Source organism: Carassius carassius, chromosome 24, assembly GCF_963082965.1.
Source record: "Carassius carassius chromosome 24, fCarCar2.1, whole genome shotgun sequence".
Classification (NCBI taxonomy): Eukaryota; Metazoa; Chordata; class Actinopteri; order Cypriniformes; family Cyprinidae; genus Carassius; species Carassius carassius.
This window is the reverse complement of record NC_081778.1, coordinates 17,607,779-17,624,206: the sequence shown is the minus strand read 5'-3', so window position 1 is coordinate 17,624,206 and position 16,428 is coordinate 17,607,779. Positions and strand designations below refer to the sequence as shown.

Below are 16,428 nucleotides of genomic sequence, written 5' to 3'. Positions count from 1 at the left end.
ACTGTGGAGATGTGAATTCTACAGCTGGTCCTCCAACAGGAGGCCAGAAAGTCAGCGAGGGTACAATGAAAAATGAACATATCATGAAGTGATTGTCTCTTTTTTTCCCCAGGTTCATTTTTCATTTGTGCTTTTGAATGTGCATCACATGCGGAAGAGTTACTTTTTTATGCTCTGTGGGATGTTTCATTTCTCTTGCATTAATTAAAAACAGGACCAGAGATAAGTGTAAACAAATTGTACCTGAAAAGGAGGACTGCATTGCACTGCTCAGATTCAGTCATGTTTTCAGGCTCACTTCATGCAAGCTGTCACAGAGATTAGCAAACACACAGTAATTGCACCAAACAACTAAAAAGTCTCCAGCAATGCTTTGTGAGATGTTTAATATCTCTTTCATTGATTATTATTTTTTAAATAGCTCTATTGATAAGTATGAACAAATTATCTAGATATGAAAGTAAGAAAACTGACCAATATGTTTGAAATAAGGCACCTGCATCAGGTATAGGTCATGCCCATTATGGTAAACTAAAACCACAAACACACACACACAAACACACATATATATAAATACACACATTAAAACAATTACCTAAAATAAAATATAAAGTAGAACTTTTACTGCAATAACTAAAACTGAAATAAAAACTATATATTAAAAACTATACTGACATAAAAAACCTAATGATATTTAGAAAAACAAACAAAAAAATACTAAAACTTTCAATTAAAAATATAAAAATAAAAACGAATTCTAAATATTAATAAAAAATATTATATTATCTAAATGATACTAAAATATCACTGGTATCGATAAAGGGTAGAAGAGATAATGGCATATAGGGATCAACACATTTGTATCTTCAGAAAATACATCTGCCTCTTCTTGTATGAACGGAATGACAGTATCAGTGCTGATAATAATATGGGGTCACCACCCTTGGCTGTCTTCTTATTGGACCATTTCTTTGTGTAGAACACAAAGCCAGCCAATAGGGTGTGTCCCCAGTAGTCTCTTCCACAACTGGAGGGCGAGAGTACAATCTAATCATTTAGAGTAAAATGCTAAATCTAAACATAAAACTAATATTTTTTTCAGCATTTATTTAATCAGTTACTGTAAGTGTAGCTAAGAATGATTTAATAAAGGCATAATAAAAATGCTAATGTTTCTCCTTGGTTTCACTTTTTGGGATGATGGCGCATGCGGCCCTGTTCCTGAGGACCTCACCTGTGACCTAGTTTGACCTCACAGGTTAAGGGTCTCAGGGACAAAGAGACATACTGTGAAAAAACTAGGACCATGTTTCTGGAATTAAAAATGCACAACTACTTAATTCTTTTGTTCTGATATCTTCAAAACCTCATTTAAAGCGCTTGGAAAAAGGGGCTCTGACTGCATTGCGCTGTTCAGATTTTCACCCTCACCTCCTTCAGGCTGTGAAGGTGCACAGAGAGCAGTAAACACATAATGTTTGCACCAAACTGTGTTGTGTCAGTCATAATAAAACCATGGGGTGTTGTTGATGGGTACTTTTACTGCAATATGTTCCGCCGCAGAGGCTATAAGCCATGGCATTATCCTCTGCACGATTCAACCAGGAGGTTCAGTAAAACCTCATCTGCTTCAGGAGCTTTTCTTTCGGAAAATCAAAGACACATTAGCTGACTCCTGAGACAATGATACAGGATTTCTCCATGATATTATATAAAAATCAGGAGAAAACTATAATCAGATAAAACTTACAGTGTAAACTGTAAAGTAATTCTTAGTAAATTAATAAATAAAAAGCCATAAATGAACCAACAGAAATAGCCAGAAACATGTTGACAATTCAACTATTTCAGCTACCATCAGGTAACATGAGGACAGGGCAAAATGGAATACCTACAGCACAGTATGGGGAAGTAATCCAATTTTCCCCAAATATCCAGGTGTTTGGTTGAAACCTGTGAAGATAAAACAAAACAAATATAAATATATCTAATGAAAATATTTAAAGATGCTAAATAAGTGAATAACACTTATTATTAGATGGATTTATTTTACATTTATGCACAAACTGCAAATGGGGACCTGAAGGGAAAATGGTGCAATAGTGCCCCTTCTTGGTAGACAGCTGGTACAACTGACAAAGTGACTGAGTGAGTAGAGACAGCAAACTGTCTAAATCTTTTCCATGACTATTACCAAAAATGTGCCATGACTATCATAAAAAATGTGCAAGTTGACCAACTGATTAAGATGTTCATGTGTTGTAGACATGCAATACTTGACTCGAAAATACTATGGCGCTAAAATATTTCTCAAACATCACACCGTCATGAATTATGAAAATGACTGCAGCAGTAGTTGGACCAACAGTTCTTTTGTCTTTTTTTAAAACACACACACACACACACACAAAAAAAACACTTTTGATAAACCAAACAAGTGTATCTCAAAACATCTCTCCATTTGAGAATTATTATCTGTCTCGTATACATGCATGTGCACAGGTGTGTCAATCTCAAGCATCACAATAAACTGTCTACGACAAATACAAGCCTCTGCTGTGGCAAAAAATGCATAGTGATGTAGCAGAGGCAAATGGCAAAAATCCAAAACGGAGATGTACTACCTTATCGTGGCATCTGGAACATGCAGACTTTGACAATGTCTACCTTTGTGGTAACAAAAAGTGCATGTCGACATAAAAAGTCTGTCGAAAACTACACATACTAAACAAAAAAACAGTTCACATACAGCATGAAGGATGCTGAAACATGTCGGACTCTGAAAAGTTAAACCTGATGAGACAAAGAAAAAGTGAAAGAAAACGGAAAACGTCCATCCTTTCCACTCTCTGTAGGTCCAATCTAAGTGGCTGGTCATCTTTCCCTTTTTCTCTGGAAAGAGAAAAACAGCCAGTCAGACATACAGACAATGAGCCCACAGGCAGGTAGAGCAAAGAAGATCACGCTAATCCTGTATGTAGCACATAACCTACCTCCCTTACAGCAGTCCACGAGCCCCTCAGACTGTGTCCTCCCTGTCAGACAAACACACACACTCTTTCACACACACACACGCACACACACACATTTTCTGCCTTTGCCTCTGAGTCTTCCATCACTCTGTCTATCCTCAGCATCTCATGCACTCACATCCCTTGTCCCCAATCTCAAACTCTCTTGCTTTTTTTTCTCTCTCATTCCCTCCCTAGCCTACAACATCCCCATTCTCTTGCTCTCTCTCTTTCACTCGCTCACATTTTTTCAGGCATCGTGTCTCTGTTACTACCCCCCCCCCCCTCTTTCGCAGTCTGTGCACTCGTGTATGCATGCGTCTGAGAGAGGAAATGTGTGTGAGAGACAGAGGGAGCAGGGAGGGGGCAAAGGGGAGAGGAGAAAAGAGCTGAGAGTCGGAAGGATTGGGAAACGAAGGGGGAGGGTCAGAATCTCAAACTGGGTGAGAGAAGCCACTGAGCATCAGGCTAGCAAAATGATAAAGCGCTGGAAAATATTACTCCCTGCGTTTGCTGCAATCTTCTGTTAATCAATCCGCGGGTACGCTTCATCAGATTACGCTCTGTCTTCCTGACATGCTGCGGCTTCACCAGTGCAGCAAATCGCCTATAGCTACTTGTGCACTAACGTGTTCGCACACTATACTACATAGATTTTTCAGCACCAAAAGCATCGTGCTCTGTGCATTTGAATAGACTCACAGCAGGTTAAAATAGACATTAAAAGGATAGTTAGTGCAAAAATAGATAACTCTGTCCTTATTTACTCACCCAAATGTCATTCCAAATGTGTATGACTTTCTTTCTTCTGCAGAACAGAACTTTTTTGTTAATATTTAATAAAAAAGTCACTTGGGTTCAGTGTTGTTTTGGACCCCACTGACTTTCAAAGTGGGAACTGTGGTCATTTTTTCTCAGGATTCTTTGACACATAGAAACCTCAAAAGAACAGCATTTTTTTTTTTTTCATTTAATGAAAGTCCGTGTTTTGGACGCCATTCACTTTTAATGTATAGACAAAAACATGCTTCAAAATGCCTTGGTGTGTGCTTTGTAGAACAAAGAAAGTCAAAAAGGTTTGGAGTGACGTGACAGAATAAACAAAGAACAAAAAAAGAAATAAAATCATCAGAGATATTGTGCATAAAACACTATTATTCTTCAATTAACGTAACATGCATTATGCATATTCAGTACCCTTTGTCAAATTATACTTTATTAAGGTCATGTGTCACAGAAATGCACTGGTGCATATGTGTTTAAAAAGTGTAGGCCTACAACATTTTTACACAATGGCAAAATCATACCATATCAACAGTTTGCTGGACAAATCAAAAGTTTGAAACAATTTCAGCTGCATATAAAAATTTCTACAACTAAATGCTGTATTGTCCTCGCATGGCCTCTTTAGCCAGTCGCACTCCAGTCCCACAGCCTCAGTGGAGGTGTAGTCTTTTAAATATGATTTATGACATGCTGGTACAGTGAGTGGGGGAGGCTACTCATTTCGCTTTGAGACGAACAGTAACAAAGACAAAGATAGGTGCAAAAATCAACAAGGAAGAGCTATATAGCTATATACCCCTTTTCAGCGGGTATGAAAGTCCCTTATACTGGAGCCAAAATGTCTGCTGCAGACAGCATTTTTAGTACAGACTGGGATAAAGATGTTCAGATGGTGATGAACAGGAACATGAAAGAGCCCACTTAAACAAGGTTGCACAAGTATGGATCAGCTATACATAAGCTTTACAGCAGCTTATTCAAAGGGAATGCTTAATAACATCCATTTCCACATCTCAGAGGGATGGCAACAGCTGTTATTAGTGCTGCTGACTGCAGGCAGTCTGGCAGTTATTTGCAAAAAATTGAGCTTTATCTGCTCCTCGCTCTTGTTCATTTCTATGTGTCTATCCACTCATAAATTAACTCTCTATATATATATACCCCTCTGTCTTCATCCACCTTTTTATATTCTAATGCAAGTCGTGTATAGCTATTATCACCTTTTTTTAATCTGGACTGCTTTCTGTCTTGGTTTGGATGGAAGCTTCTATTTTGTGCTGTTTGCTGCATGTCTGCAGTAAGGGAGTACATTGAGACAAAGCACTGAGTTCCTCTCTGAAGGAATGACGTCACCGTGTTTGGTGCAGGTCTCCCCATTTCAGGGCCCGGATGGCCACACTTCTAAGTCACTGTCAATTAAACCGCTCATCACGTGGCAAGGCATCCGCTTCCTCGAGTCACAAGACAATAAAAAAAATGTCAGGAAAATTTCCATTCAAGACTGGGGCTAGTTGTCATTCTAGGCAACTGTTGTTTTAACTATTTATATATGGGTAGGTTTTGCCCGTTTACTGTATGTACAGTACAGTATACACACAAAGTTTGGGGTCATTAAGATGTTTTTAACTTGTTTTTGAAGGAAGGCTCGTGCTCACTAAGTCTGCATTTATTTGATAAAAAATACAGTAAATACATTAATATTGCGAAATATTATTACAATTAAAATAACAAATTAGTATTTCTAAAATAGATATTTTATGTTTTAAAATATTTGAAAATGTAATTTATTCTTGTAATTTCAGTGTCACTGGATCCTTCAGAAATCATTCTCATGCTCTGATCTGAAGCTGAACAAACGTTTATTATCAATGCTGAAAAAAGTTAATATTTTTGTGGAAACTGAATAGAGCAATTTGTCCTTGCTGAATAAAAGTAAGCCTATTCATTTCTTTTGAAAAAATATTACTAACAGGTAGTGTATATATTAAAATTGATGAATACATAGAAATAACAGAATATTTCCAATGTTATAAACCAGGCAAAAATTATTAAAAAGATTTGAACAGCAGTAAGTCAAAGTGGGTGAAGGATATGAAAATTATAGCAGAATATGAGGGCAGAGCTGGTCCAGTCTTGTCACAGGCACACAGCAGTGGCGAACAGACACCGAAACATATCATTTCAACATATACCAATATGGAGTGTGAAATGAACACTGAATCGTCAACACAACAGAAACTATCGACATCTGACCACAGAACAACCTCTCAGCACAGCTCTGATAGGATATATGCTGATATATGCCCTTTTTTCCACCCCATGGACGTGAAACAGGAAGAAAGAGACAGAGTGAGAGAGAAAGAGAATGAAAAGAGAGAAAGACACAGAGGGGGAGTAAAAGAGAGCTGCAACGCAATGCGGATGCTGGCTGTCTGAGCCACCAGCCAGACACACAGGGGGAGATGGGGAGGAGGAGAAGGAAGGTTGGGGGGGATGACTTGGATGGTGATGCAGAAATACGAGGCACAAACAAATAAACACACAAACACATGCCAGTGTGCAGACACAAACAACCAGCAAAAGCGTTTTGCTCTGTTAAAGTTTTTCATGTTTTTTGGTCGAAAAAAAAGGTGAATGCAGGACATATCAGTATTTTCCAGATAGAAATGAATTAAAAAAAGTAAATTAGAGAAAATAAATAAAGAGAAAAAAAATTAAAGGAAAGATCTGAAAGTCTTGGATATAAGAGTTTAATTTAATTGTAGGCCAGTAGCAATAAATCAGAACAAACATGTTCTTAGCATTTCTATGAAGCTGATATATAAACAGTGCCTCATACCACTGGTGTGCGAAAAATTCATTTTTATGAATATGTTGCCTTTCAATCTAAAATTGATAAGAGACTATGAAGAGCTGCTGCTTTTGTGCCTTTTGCATTCTTCAGTCACCACCAAATAAACAAACAAACAAAAAATAAATCATTTGACTTCACGACATGCATGCTGCCTTAAAGCACCTAGTGTTGATGTTTCCAGTGAATAATAAAAGGTGTTTGGTAGTGTATGCAGTGATACAGTACAGTTAATTTTGAAAATTACATATTGTATGATATGCAGTGGGGTCCAAGAATCAGAAACCACAAAGTGCCTCCCTTTTATGTTTATATATATTTTATATATAAAATTATATATATTTAGCATAATTTGTGTGAAAAGTTGAAGTGAACAATTAAAATGAATTTCAGAGTGAGTCTACATGAACTCCAAAGGTTTGAGTAAAACCTAATGATCATGTTCTCCAACATGATTTAACAATAATCCAAAAACCATCTTGTGCTTCAATGGAAAATCAGAATCAGAATCAGAATCAGAAGGTGAGATGAACATCTCTCCATCTACACAAGAGTTCACCTCACAGATTTGCATGTCTGATTAACCACCTAGAATAGTGCAGAATCTTCAATATTCATGATTCATTTTACATCATAATGTTTCTTTGTCAGATTTTTCAACATCTGACAACTTTGCTTATTCTCAGATTTTAAATAAGACCTTGATTTCCACATGTTTAATCTGGGACCCCCCTGGATCTTAAAAAAAAATAAAATTATCTCTTACATATCCACCACACAACCACTGTAATTGAATCATTGCTCCTGGCTGTCCACATGAGCTAACCCCATGCTGCTTTAGGCGTCATAGTGGGTTCTGATAGCCGTAAACGTGCAGCCGCAGGGAAAGCTAGAAGGTTGTACAGTTATCTCCAGGCTGTTTATTATGCGAAACCATACAACCAACTACCTCACACCGCAACGCACATGCAGTGAAAAGCCCATTAAAGACATTGCTGAGGACCTTATTACTCTGTTGCCAGATAAACTGGTGCATTTTATTTCTTTAACCATATTTTTCCACCTCCATCTCTTGAATTCGAAAGCATTCATGACAAAAGTAAAAGTTCTCCTAATATGTGTTTACTGTTGTATTCAAAACCAATATAATGGCCTTATGCCTTACCTAAAATTCTCTATATAATAATAGTCCTTAGGTACACAACATATGTAAATACACACAACATCCCCATAAACAAACTCTTGTATATTTAGCAAATAATCTTGTCTAAATAATTTTACAATCATTGTTGTGGCATTATTGCCCTCTGCTGGTGATATTGTGCACTGAACCGTCTCAGCCCTGCCTCCTGCATTGTCTGTGCTCATTAGTGGCTTCACATACATAATACACACATGAAACACACACACATATATATGCATCCACATGTACACACACACAGTCTGTCCTTTTTGGTGAAACCACCCACTCTCTGCAACTACTAAAATATTCAAGCTGCCCTGATAATATGTTTTCTTTTATCATCATCATCCCCTCACACACAGTAATTTCCCTCATACACTGTTTAAGAAAAATATGCTTACTTATCTTTATTTCATGACAACGAAATGCTACAAAATCATCAAAATACACATTAAAACCCATAAATGTGTGTGTGTGTGTGTGTGTGTGTGTGTGTGTGTGTGTGTGTGTGTGTGTGTGTGTGTGTGTACAGAGTGTTGTGCAAATCACTGCTGTGAGCTTGTATTCCATCAGTCTAGACTGATTCTGCAGGCCTGGCAATATAGAGGCAGGAGTCTCTCTGCTAACAGAGAAGCTAGAGCTTATTCAGCAGGAAAGCAGTGGTGTAGCTCCTCTGAGACCTCTCATTTTCACACACAGACCCCAAATGCCTACGAGAGCCATAGGTTAAAGCTGTATCACAAATGCAAATGTGTTTATCTACACTAGCATAGGTCCTTAGGTCTACAGCCTGGCTTCTTTGTTAGTGTTTGTTCATTTTGTTTTACTGTAGTGTGAATTAATTCAAGAGGTTTGAGCTTTGAGTGTATAGGTTCAGCTAATTAGATTAAGTACTTCTGTGTAGTTACAGATATGTACATAGCCCCACACATAACATGCAAGAATAAATAAATAAATTGTGCGCGATATACCAGTTCGTTCCCCCAATGTGCAAAAACATTCACACGATTACTATTTTGTTACCTCGATTTGCTTATTCATTCCTTCGATTTGCTAAATCGTGTGCACAATTTACTAAGTCGCACAATTTAAGTCAGGGAAGTCGTGGACTAGTGGTTAGAGAGTCAGACTTGTAACCAAAAGGTTGCGGGTTTGAGTCTTGTACTGGCAGCAATTGTAAGTGGGGGTGGGAATGATTGTACAGCGCTCTCTCCCACCTTCAATACCACGACTGAGCTGCCCTTGAGTAAGGCAACAAACCCCTGGGTGCTGCAGCAGAAATAAATTTGCTGCCCACTGCTCCGTGTGTGCGCACTTTGGATGGGTTAAATGTAGAACACTAATTCTGAGTATGGGTCAGCATACTGGGCCACTTCACTTTCACTTTCTTACTAATCCATTCTCTCAATTTATAAATTGCGTTATGAAACAAATTAGTAAATCGTGGTCAAAATGTATCCTACTATTTTTTTCCTGCATGCCATTTGTGGGGGTCCACAGATATGAATGCAAGCTAAGAAACTTCTCGGTTACATATGGTAACCCTTGTTCCCTGATAGAGGGAACAGAGATGTTGTGTTGAACTTCCAACACTAAAGACACTAGCGGTTACACTTGGGAGCCCAGATACCTTTGACATCAATGAGAAAAGGTCAATGAAACTGGTGAGCAAAATTTGCATAGCTGGCCACTAGGGGTGTAACGGTAAGCGTATTGTGTACCGTTTTGGAATGCACTTGGCAGAGGGAACAACAATTTCCTCATTATCTTTAGCTGACATGTACCTGTGACTATGCAGCATGGTGTCTGTCAGCAGATTTGCTGATGGACACTGGCATAAAAAATACTTATTCTATATTTTAAAAAGTGTTACACATTAGTTTTTATAAATTACCATATTTTATACACTTTATAACATATAAAATGTATGTTTTTTTTTGCTACAGTTATGCTAACAACAATAAAAACACATTTATGACATTAAAACAGCGACATCTACTGACGGACACCATCAGCAGAAGATAATGAGGAAATTGTCACTCCCTTTGCCAAGTGTATTACAAATTGACTGTGTAATGGCATGAACGTGCCCTGCTCACTCCAAAGTCCCCACTCCAAGGTGATAGGAATAATCACTTCCATTTAGAATTTCAGTCGGTCCGACACTAGGGGTCCCTATACAAAATGCCACAGCTGCTCAACTGCGTTAATGAGTCCAAGGGTGATGTAGATGTTGACAAGCCCAGCGGGCTACGACCAAATGCACCTTTCCTTCTCGTAACCTGCCAACACCCAAGAATAATGATCTCACTTTCTAACATCAGGGAGAGCTGGCAAATAAGGCAGAGTTCACCTCCAGCTGAACCCTTTTTTTATTCTGAGAAAAACATGAAAAATGATGGTTGAGAATTCCTGGTTGCAACATTGGGAAAGTGTTAATTTCCCAAAGTGGGCAGAGAACACTTCAGAAAACAAATCCTACCTGTACGGGAAGTAACATTTGGAGATACATCCTATGGACTCATTAAAAGGGAGTCCTACATAGGGAAGATTTCTGTGGTGGGATCCACGAAAGAGGATAACTACAAAGCACAGAAACAAGTGACAGACCAACTGTTTGTATAGGGGAAACGCTGAATCCTATTCAGAACAAAGCAGTAGACTAATACACATATGGGGCCAACAAAAGGAGCCACAACATATGGAGCTCTAATCCATTATGATAGTTAAATCAAGCATACTATCTTGTAATGAATTCTTGTAATGAGTTCCTCCACTAAACTCAAACTACGTAAGGGAGTGCTTGAGTAATAGAAGGGTAGTACAGGGTTCATAAGAAGGAACTAAACTGGACTCAGTAAGAGAACATTACAACCTAGGGAAGGCACTAAATGCAAGCTCTACACTCTACCAGCCATCTGAGTTTAAGAGCTAGGTCCCAAAACTCTAGATGGAACTGGTTCTATTCACAGATTGTAGAATCTGACAAATGTATTAGGTGTAGCTCAACCTGAAGCTCTACAAATATCCACTAATGAGGCACCATTTGCTAAAGCACAAATGCTCCTGGTTGAGTATGCCTTCACTTCCAGTAGGCATGGTAAGCCTCTGGCCTGAAAGGCTGTAAGGATTGCATCCACAATCCAGTGGGAGATCTTTTGTTTGGAAGACAGCATTACCCTTCTGCTGACCTCCAAAGCAGACAAAGAGCTGTTGAGACAGTCTGAAACTCTGTGTGCATTCCAAATAGATTTGTAGGGCTCACACTGGGCACAACAGAGACAGGTCATGGTCCCCATCGTATGGGGGGATAGCTTGCAAGTTTACCACCTGATCTCTAAAAGAAGTGGTGGGAACCTTGGGCACATATCCAGGCCGGGGTCTCAGGACAACGTAGGAGTCTGCCAGCACAAATTCTAGGCATGATTCATAAAAGGAGAGGGATTGGAGATCCCCCATTCTCTTGATATAAGTGAGCACTCTCAGGAAGGCCATCTTCATAGAGAGGGCACTAAGTCCAACTGACTGAAGGGGCTCAAACTGATCTCTCTGTAAGTCCTAAAAGACCACTGAGAGATCCCAACAGGAAATGATGCACAGCCCTAGAGGATTCAACTTCCGGGCACCTCCTAAGAATCTGATAACCAGATTGTGTTTCCCCATCGATCTGCAATCTACAGTGTTGTGGCCACATATATCTTGAATGTAGATCAGTCGGTCTACATTCCAAGATGGCGCCGCCAAGTTTGGACGCCGTCCAGGTCGCTCCGCTTAGATTGTGTTTTTATTTACTTACTTTTGCTTTCTCTTTTAACACACATAATGTCTGCACTGATCATTTAGGACACTTTATCCTTCAATCCATGGTGGCCATCTGAGATTCTCCGGAGTACAGAGATGAACAATGGCCGCCTGCATAACAACCCAAGGCGACAGATCAGGAAACACCACAGGAAATGCGCTGGGATTCGCAACAGACTGAGGAAAAGAGCTCACAGTCCTCCTCTACAGAGCATTCAGCTAGCCAATGTCCAGTCTCTGGAGAATAAGATGGACGATCTTAGAGCCAGGATAAGTTTCCAACGGGACATTAGGGACTGTAACATCCTTTGTTTGTCTGAAACATGGCTCACGACCTTGGTCCCGGACACTGCTATAATGCAGTCTGAAAGCTTCTCTGTTTGGATGGATGGACAGGACAGCCGAGGCCGGTTAATCCAAAGGTGGAAGAGTGTGTTTGTTTCATGATTAACAAGAAATGTTGTGACCCCAGGAATATCTCCACTCTGTCGCGCACCTGCTCGTCTCATCTGGAACATTTATCCATTATTTGCCGCCCATTCTATCTGCCCCGATAATGTGATATAGCGTGATATTTAGCCCCTAAAATGCTTATTTTACCAAGGCAACCCTGCCAAAATGAATTATATTTTTACTAGGGGAAGCAATTTTTATTGAGGAACCTCCTGGAAACGCGCTTGGGCTAGTTTTGAGAAGCAGCTGGGCAGAATTTGTTGTAAAAACCTGGCAACCCTGATCTGAATGCAAATCATTTGCCATCGTCCTATTAGTCATCTCTCCTTACTCTGTTTATGTGGTAATTAAAATGTTATGCACTGTAACAGGCTACTGCTAGCAAGTGGCTAATCATATCCCTTTAGTGGCTCAGTAGAATGCGTTATTCATTTTCTGTGCCTTTCCGAATATGGACATACTATTCGGGCACATTCGTACTTTGCACAGTACAATGATGCTCAATGGGGAAAACGATTATTCGAGTAAACCTGGGACAGTTTTTTGCAAGTGTGTCCAAACCTGGGGGCCTCGGGTAGGGAACCCACTGTGACAATGAATGGATTTTCGTGAGGCCAACAGATCAATCTGCATCTGACTGAATCGACTCCAAAACAGGTGGACCGGCTGGGTGTGTAGCCTCCACGCTGTAAGAGATAGAAAGCCAGATGTAAGCCTCGGTGCAATGCCATCTTAGGACTCGGATATGAAGCGATCTCATATGCATCAGTTCCAATGGCATAAGCACAGTTAAGGATTGAGAAAATGAAAGAATGCGTCCTTCAGGTCTATTGCTGGGAACCAATCTTGGTATTTGACACATGTTAACGTGTTTGAGGGTTAGCTTTATGAGGTAACAGAATGCCACTGAACTTCGGCAGATGCCTAGCAAACTGAATTGCATAGCTGAGCCAAATGTTCCTGAGGAGCAATCAGTAAGACTGGGGGGCTTAAGCAAGCATCTCAGTGGAACTACATTCAACATACCTGGGGCAAGGTTTCAGCAGAACAGAAATCACAATGACAGAGGACATATGTCCTTCATGGGCGCACAGTGTCCTGTCCACCAGGTCTGTCAAAGAAGTCACTGCCAAATGCAGGAACCAGAGTTCATCAACATGCATCATACTGACTCAATGACTGACTTGTTACATCAGAACATGAGGAAGCAGAGAATCTGATCTGAACAGGCTCTGATGTGCAATCTTAGTGCCTGGCCATCACACATGGGAGGGTCAGAAATGCTGGGAGTGTGATCAGGGAAGAAGGAAATATCTCTTTAAATGGCCATCTGGTGACTTCTCTTCCATGTGGCAGAGAGCCGGAGCCCAGCAGGATCCAACTCCCATCCCCACATGGAAGTGGAGCTTTATTCCCATCTCAGGTTCACTACGAAGACTTTCATGGGTCCTTAGCATCCTGAGGACGGGCTGGCGATCCCACTTTCCTGCGAGTGACTGGCCGCTGTTCAGGATCAGAGGTGGGTAGTAACGAGTTACATTTACTTCGTTACATTTACTTGAGTAATTTTTTGGGGTAACTAATACTTTTCAGAGTATATTTAAAGATGGGTACTTTATACTCTTACTTGAGTAAATTTATGGGGAAAAATCTGTACTTTTACTTCGTTACTGTGGGCGACGCTCCTCTCGTTACTTTATCTTAATGCAATAAATGTTATAAATGCTTCAGTTTATTCCAAACGCGCCGTCTACTTTTCTCTGGGCAATGAGCGATGCTCATTCGCGAATGATTCATTCTTTTGAGTCAATTCTGTTCAAAGGCTTGATCAAACCAATTGGCAAACGAGTGAATTGGTTCATGAATCAGTTTGAATGATTCATTCAGTTCCCTGCCGCACGCGCTGAGCGCCTGAAGTGGTTCACTCTGAGTTGTAACGTTTAAGAACAGAAAGAGCGTTGAAAACATGGCTGGAACTGCACTGAATTGAAAGCAAATCTGCGAAGGATATTATTTGCTAGCGATGGAGATCCTTATTAGATGAACACCGCGTGTGGTGTCTACTGTTCAACAGGTAATAATTTGGGCTACATTCGATTACAGTACACGATACCACTGTGACATTAGTTTGTTGTACGTGTGTGGCTTATAACAGAGGGGAGTCAAGTTGAATGCAGCTTCCAAAAGACAAAAAATTGCCGATTAAGATTTTATTAATTTTAATACAATCACAGCGGCGTGAGGACGTTCAGCGAGTCATATCATCAGCTGCTAAATTCAGATCTTCGATTGCTTGCTGGCGCTGAGCCAGAGACAGACGCGTTTATACAGCGCTGCGCATTATAACCAATCACACATGATTCTTTTGAGCTTATTAAAGCAATGGCCAATCAGATGTGTTCAGACGAGTCATCGCTGAAATGCCGGTGCTTCCTTCACTCGCTCACTAACTGAATACCTCTTTCTGGCGAATTCTCTCATCAGAAACAACAAAGTGCAGATGTGTGTACGAATCTTTTATTAAGATATTGATTTCACAGTGTTAACAGTTTCAGTGATTTTAATGGAATTTTTGAGAGTGATTGAAATCTAGACTGTCAGTGAAAATGATCTTTAATAATGTAAATGTTATTTGCTCTCTTTCTGAACAATGAAAGATTAGTAGCAATATTTATATCACATTAACTTTCAATGTTAAATTCACATTTAATATAAAGTCAGTCGTATTAAAAATATGTTTTGGCATGACACCTATCTGTTACTTAAGTAAACAGACAAGGTTTTATAATAAATTACATAAATTGGAGTAAAGGCTGATGAAATATATACATTTATACACGCACACATACATTACATACATTTTATCTATATATCTTAATAAAAATAGGCTCAGTATATATGACCCAAAGTAACTAGTAACTAACTACTTGAGTAGATTTTTTATCCGATACTCTTTTACTCTTACTCAAGTAACTATTCAAGACTAGTACTTTTACTTTTACTTGAGTAAATATTTCTAGAAGTACTTTTACTTTTACTTGAGTACAGTTTTTGGGTACTCTACCCACCTCTGTTCAGGATTAACTGACAGCCCAGGCTGTTATGGGGCCTCATTAGTTCTCGCAGGAGGCCATCCCCAACGACAAACAGAGGCTGCTGCTTTGGGAGTGCAGGGGTAGAACCTGACCTATGCCAAAACAGTTATCCATTTCTTAACCGTGGAGAATCTCTACGCAAATTCCTCAATGGTGTCATCAAGAGACCATCCTAAGAAATGGTGGCACTGAGAAAGCACACTTTCTCAGCCTTCCCACATCTCTGCCAGGTTGACATCACCCTCCCCAGAGTCTTTGCTGTGGAAATATGATCTCAAAGATCACCACTGAAGCACCCAGGGGTACTCTCACTGTGTATGGGCAAGGGATAAACCACAGTTTGTGTCACAGATCCAATAATGAGGAGATTGAGGCTTTTCCTGTGCAGTTTGGCCATTAGTCCACATGCAAAACGCAGCACCAGGTCACTGAAACCGAACATTTTTGAAACTCCTGCCATGGTGAAAATGTGATTGGATAAGGAGGGGCACAAGAAAGCATTTTAAAACCTTCATTATATTCTTTCTTCTTTGAAACACAAAAGAAGGTAGCTTAAAATTGTTTTAGTTTTATTTTCTTCTATTAAATACAATAGAAGTTAAATAACAATATTTAAAACTATTAATATAATGCAGAGTTTTATATTATTATTTATATTTTGTTACCAAAATTCTTAAAATTATATATTTTTTGGTGTTCTGCAGAGAGTTGATCAAACACAAGCTCCACTTAAACAACACCCCCCAAAAAACACAAACCTTTGCGTGTACCTCTATGATTCTGTACTTTTGCACAGAATGAAAAAAAGATGAGCGACACTCCAAAAACCTGTGACAATCCTGTGCCATGTTACCATGGCAATACCAGAGCCTCCTTTAGCATGTTGCCAGGAAGATTATTTGGCCCTATATCCTTTTTGTCTCCAGACTCTTGCCCTTTTTTAACTCTCACAACACCATGAATGTTGTCAGGTTCTCTCCGTAATTCTGCCCACATCCCAATGTCCCTTTTTCCATTTTACTACTTTGGACCACCTTCGTCTCACCTGGCTCTCATTCTAACAGTCTCCCTGCTGACTTCCGCACCCCCTTGTTCTCTTTTAAAACCAAATCATGCATAAATGCAGCACTGATGTCAAATCAGAGTGATCCTGAAAAGATACAGCTTATATAATACCCCCTCTTCAAGTTGTTTTTTAAAATCTCTCCATACTTCCTTTCAGTTCCCCAATGCACTCTCATTCACCCT

General features: G+C 39.5%; 1 protein-coding gene and 1 long non-coding RNA gene across 2 annotated transcripts in view; one reads left to right on the top strand and one right to left on the bottom strand.

The window, feature by feature from the left end:
* Positions 1-16,428, top strand: part of LOC132103640 (protein BTG3-like) — a 232,998-nt gene that overhangs the window by 192,268 nt on the left and 24,302 nt on the right. The gene's annotated exons all lie outside the window — the stretch shown is intronic.
* Positions 1,217-16,428, bottom strand: part of LOC132103634 (uncharacterized) — a 30,880-nt gene continuing 15,668 nt past the window's right edge. The window contains exons 3-4 of the long non-coding RNA XR_009423423.1: positions 1,896-1,953; positions 1,217-1,637 (exon numbers count right to left, since the gene is read on the bottom strand). This is a non-coding gene — a long non-coding RNA (uncharacterized LOC132103634). The remainder of the gene's footprint in view (positions 1,638-1,895; positions 1,954-16,428) is intronic.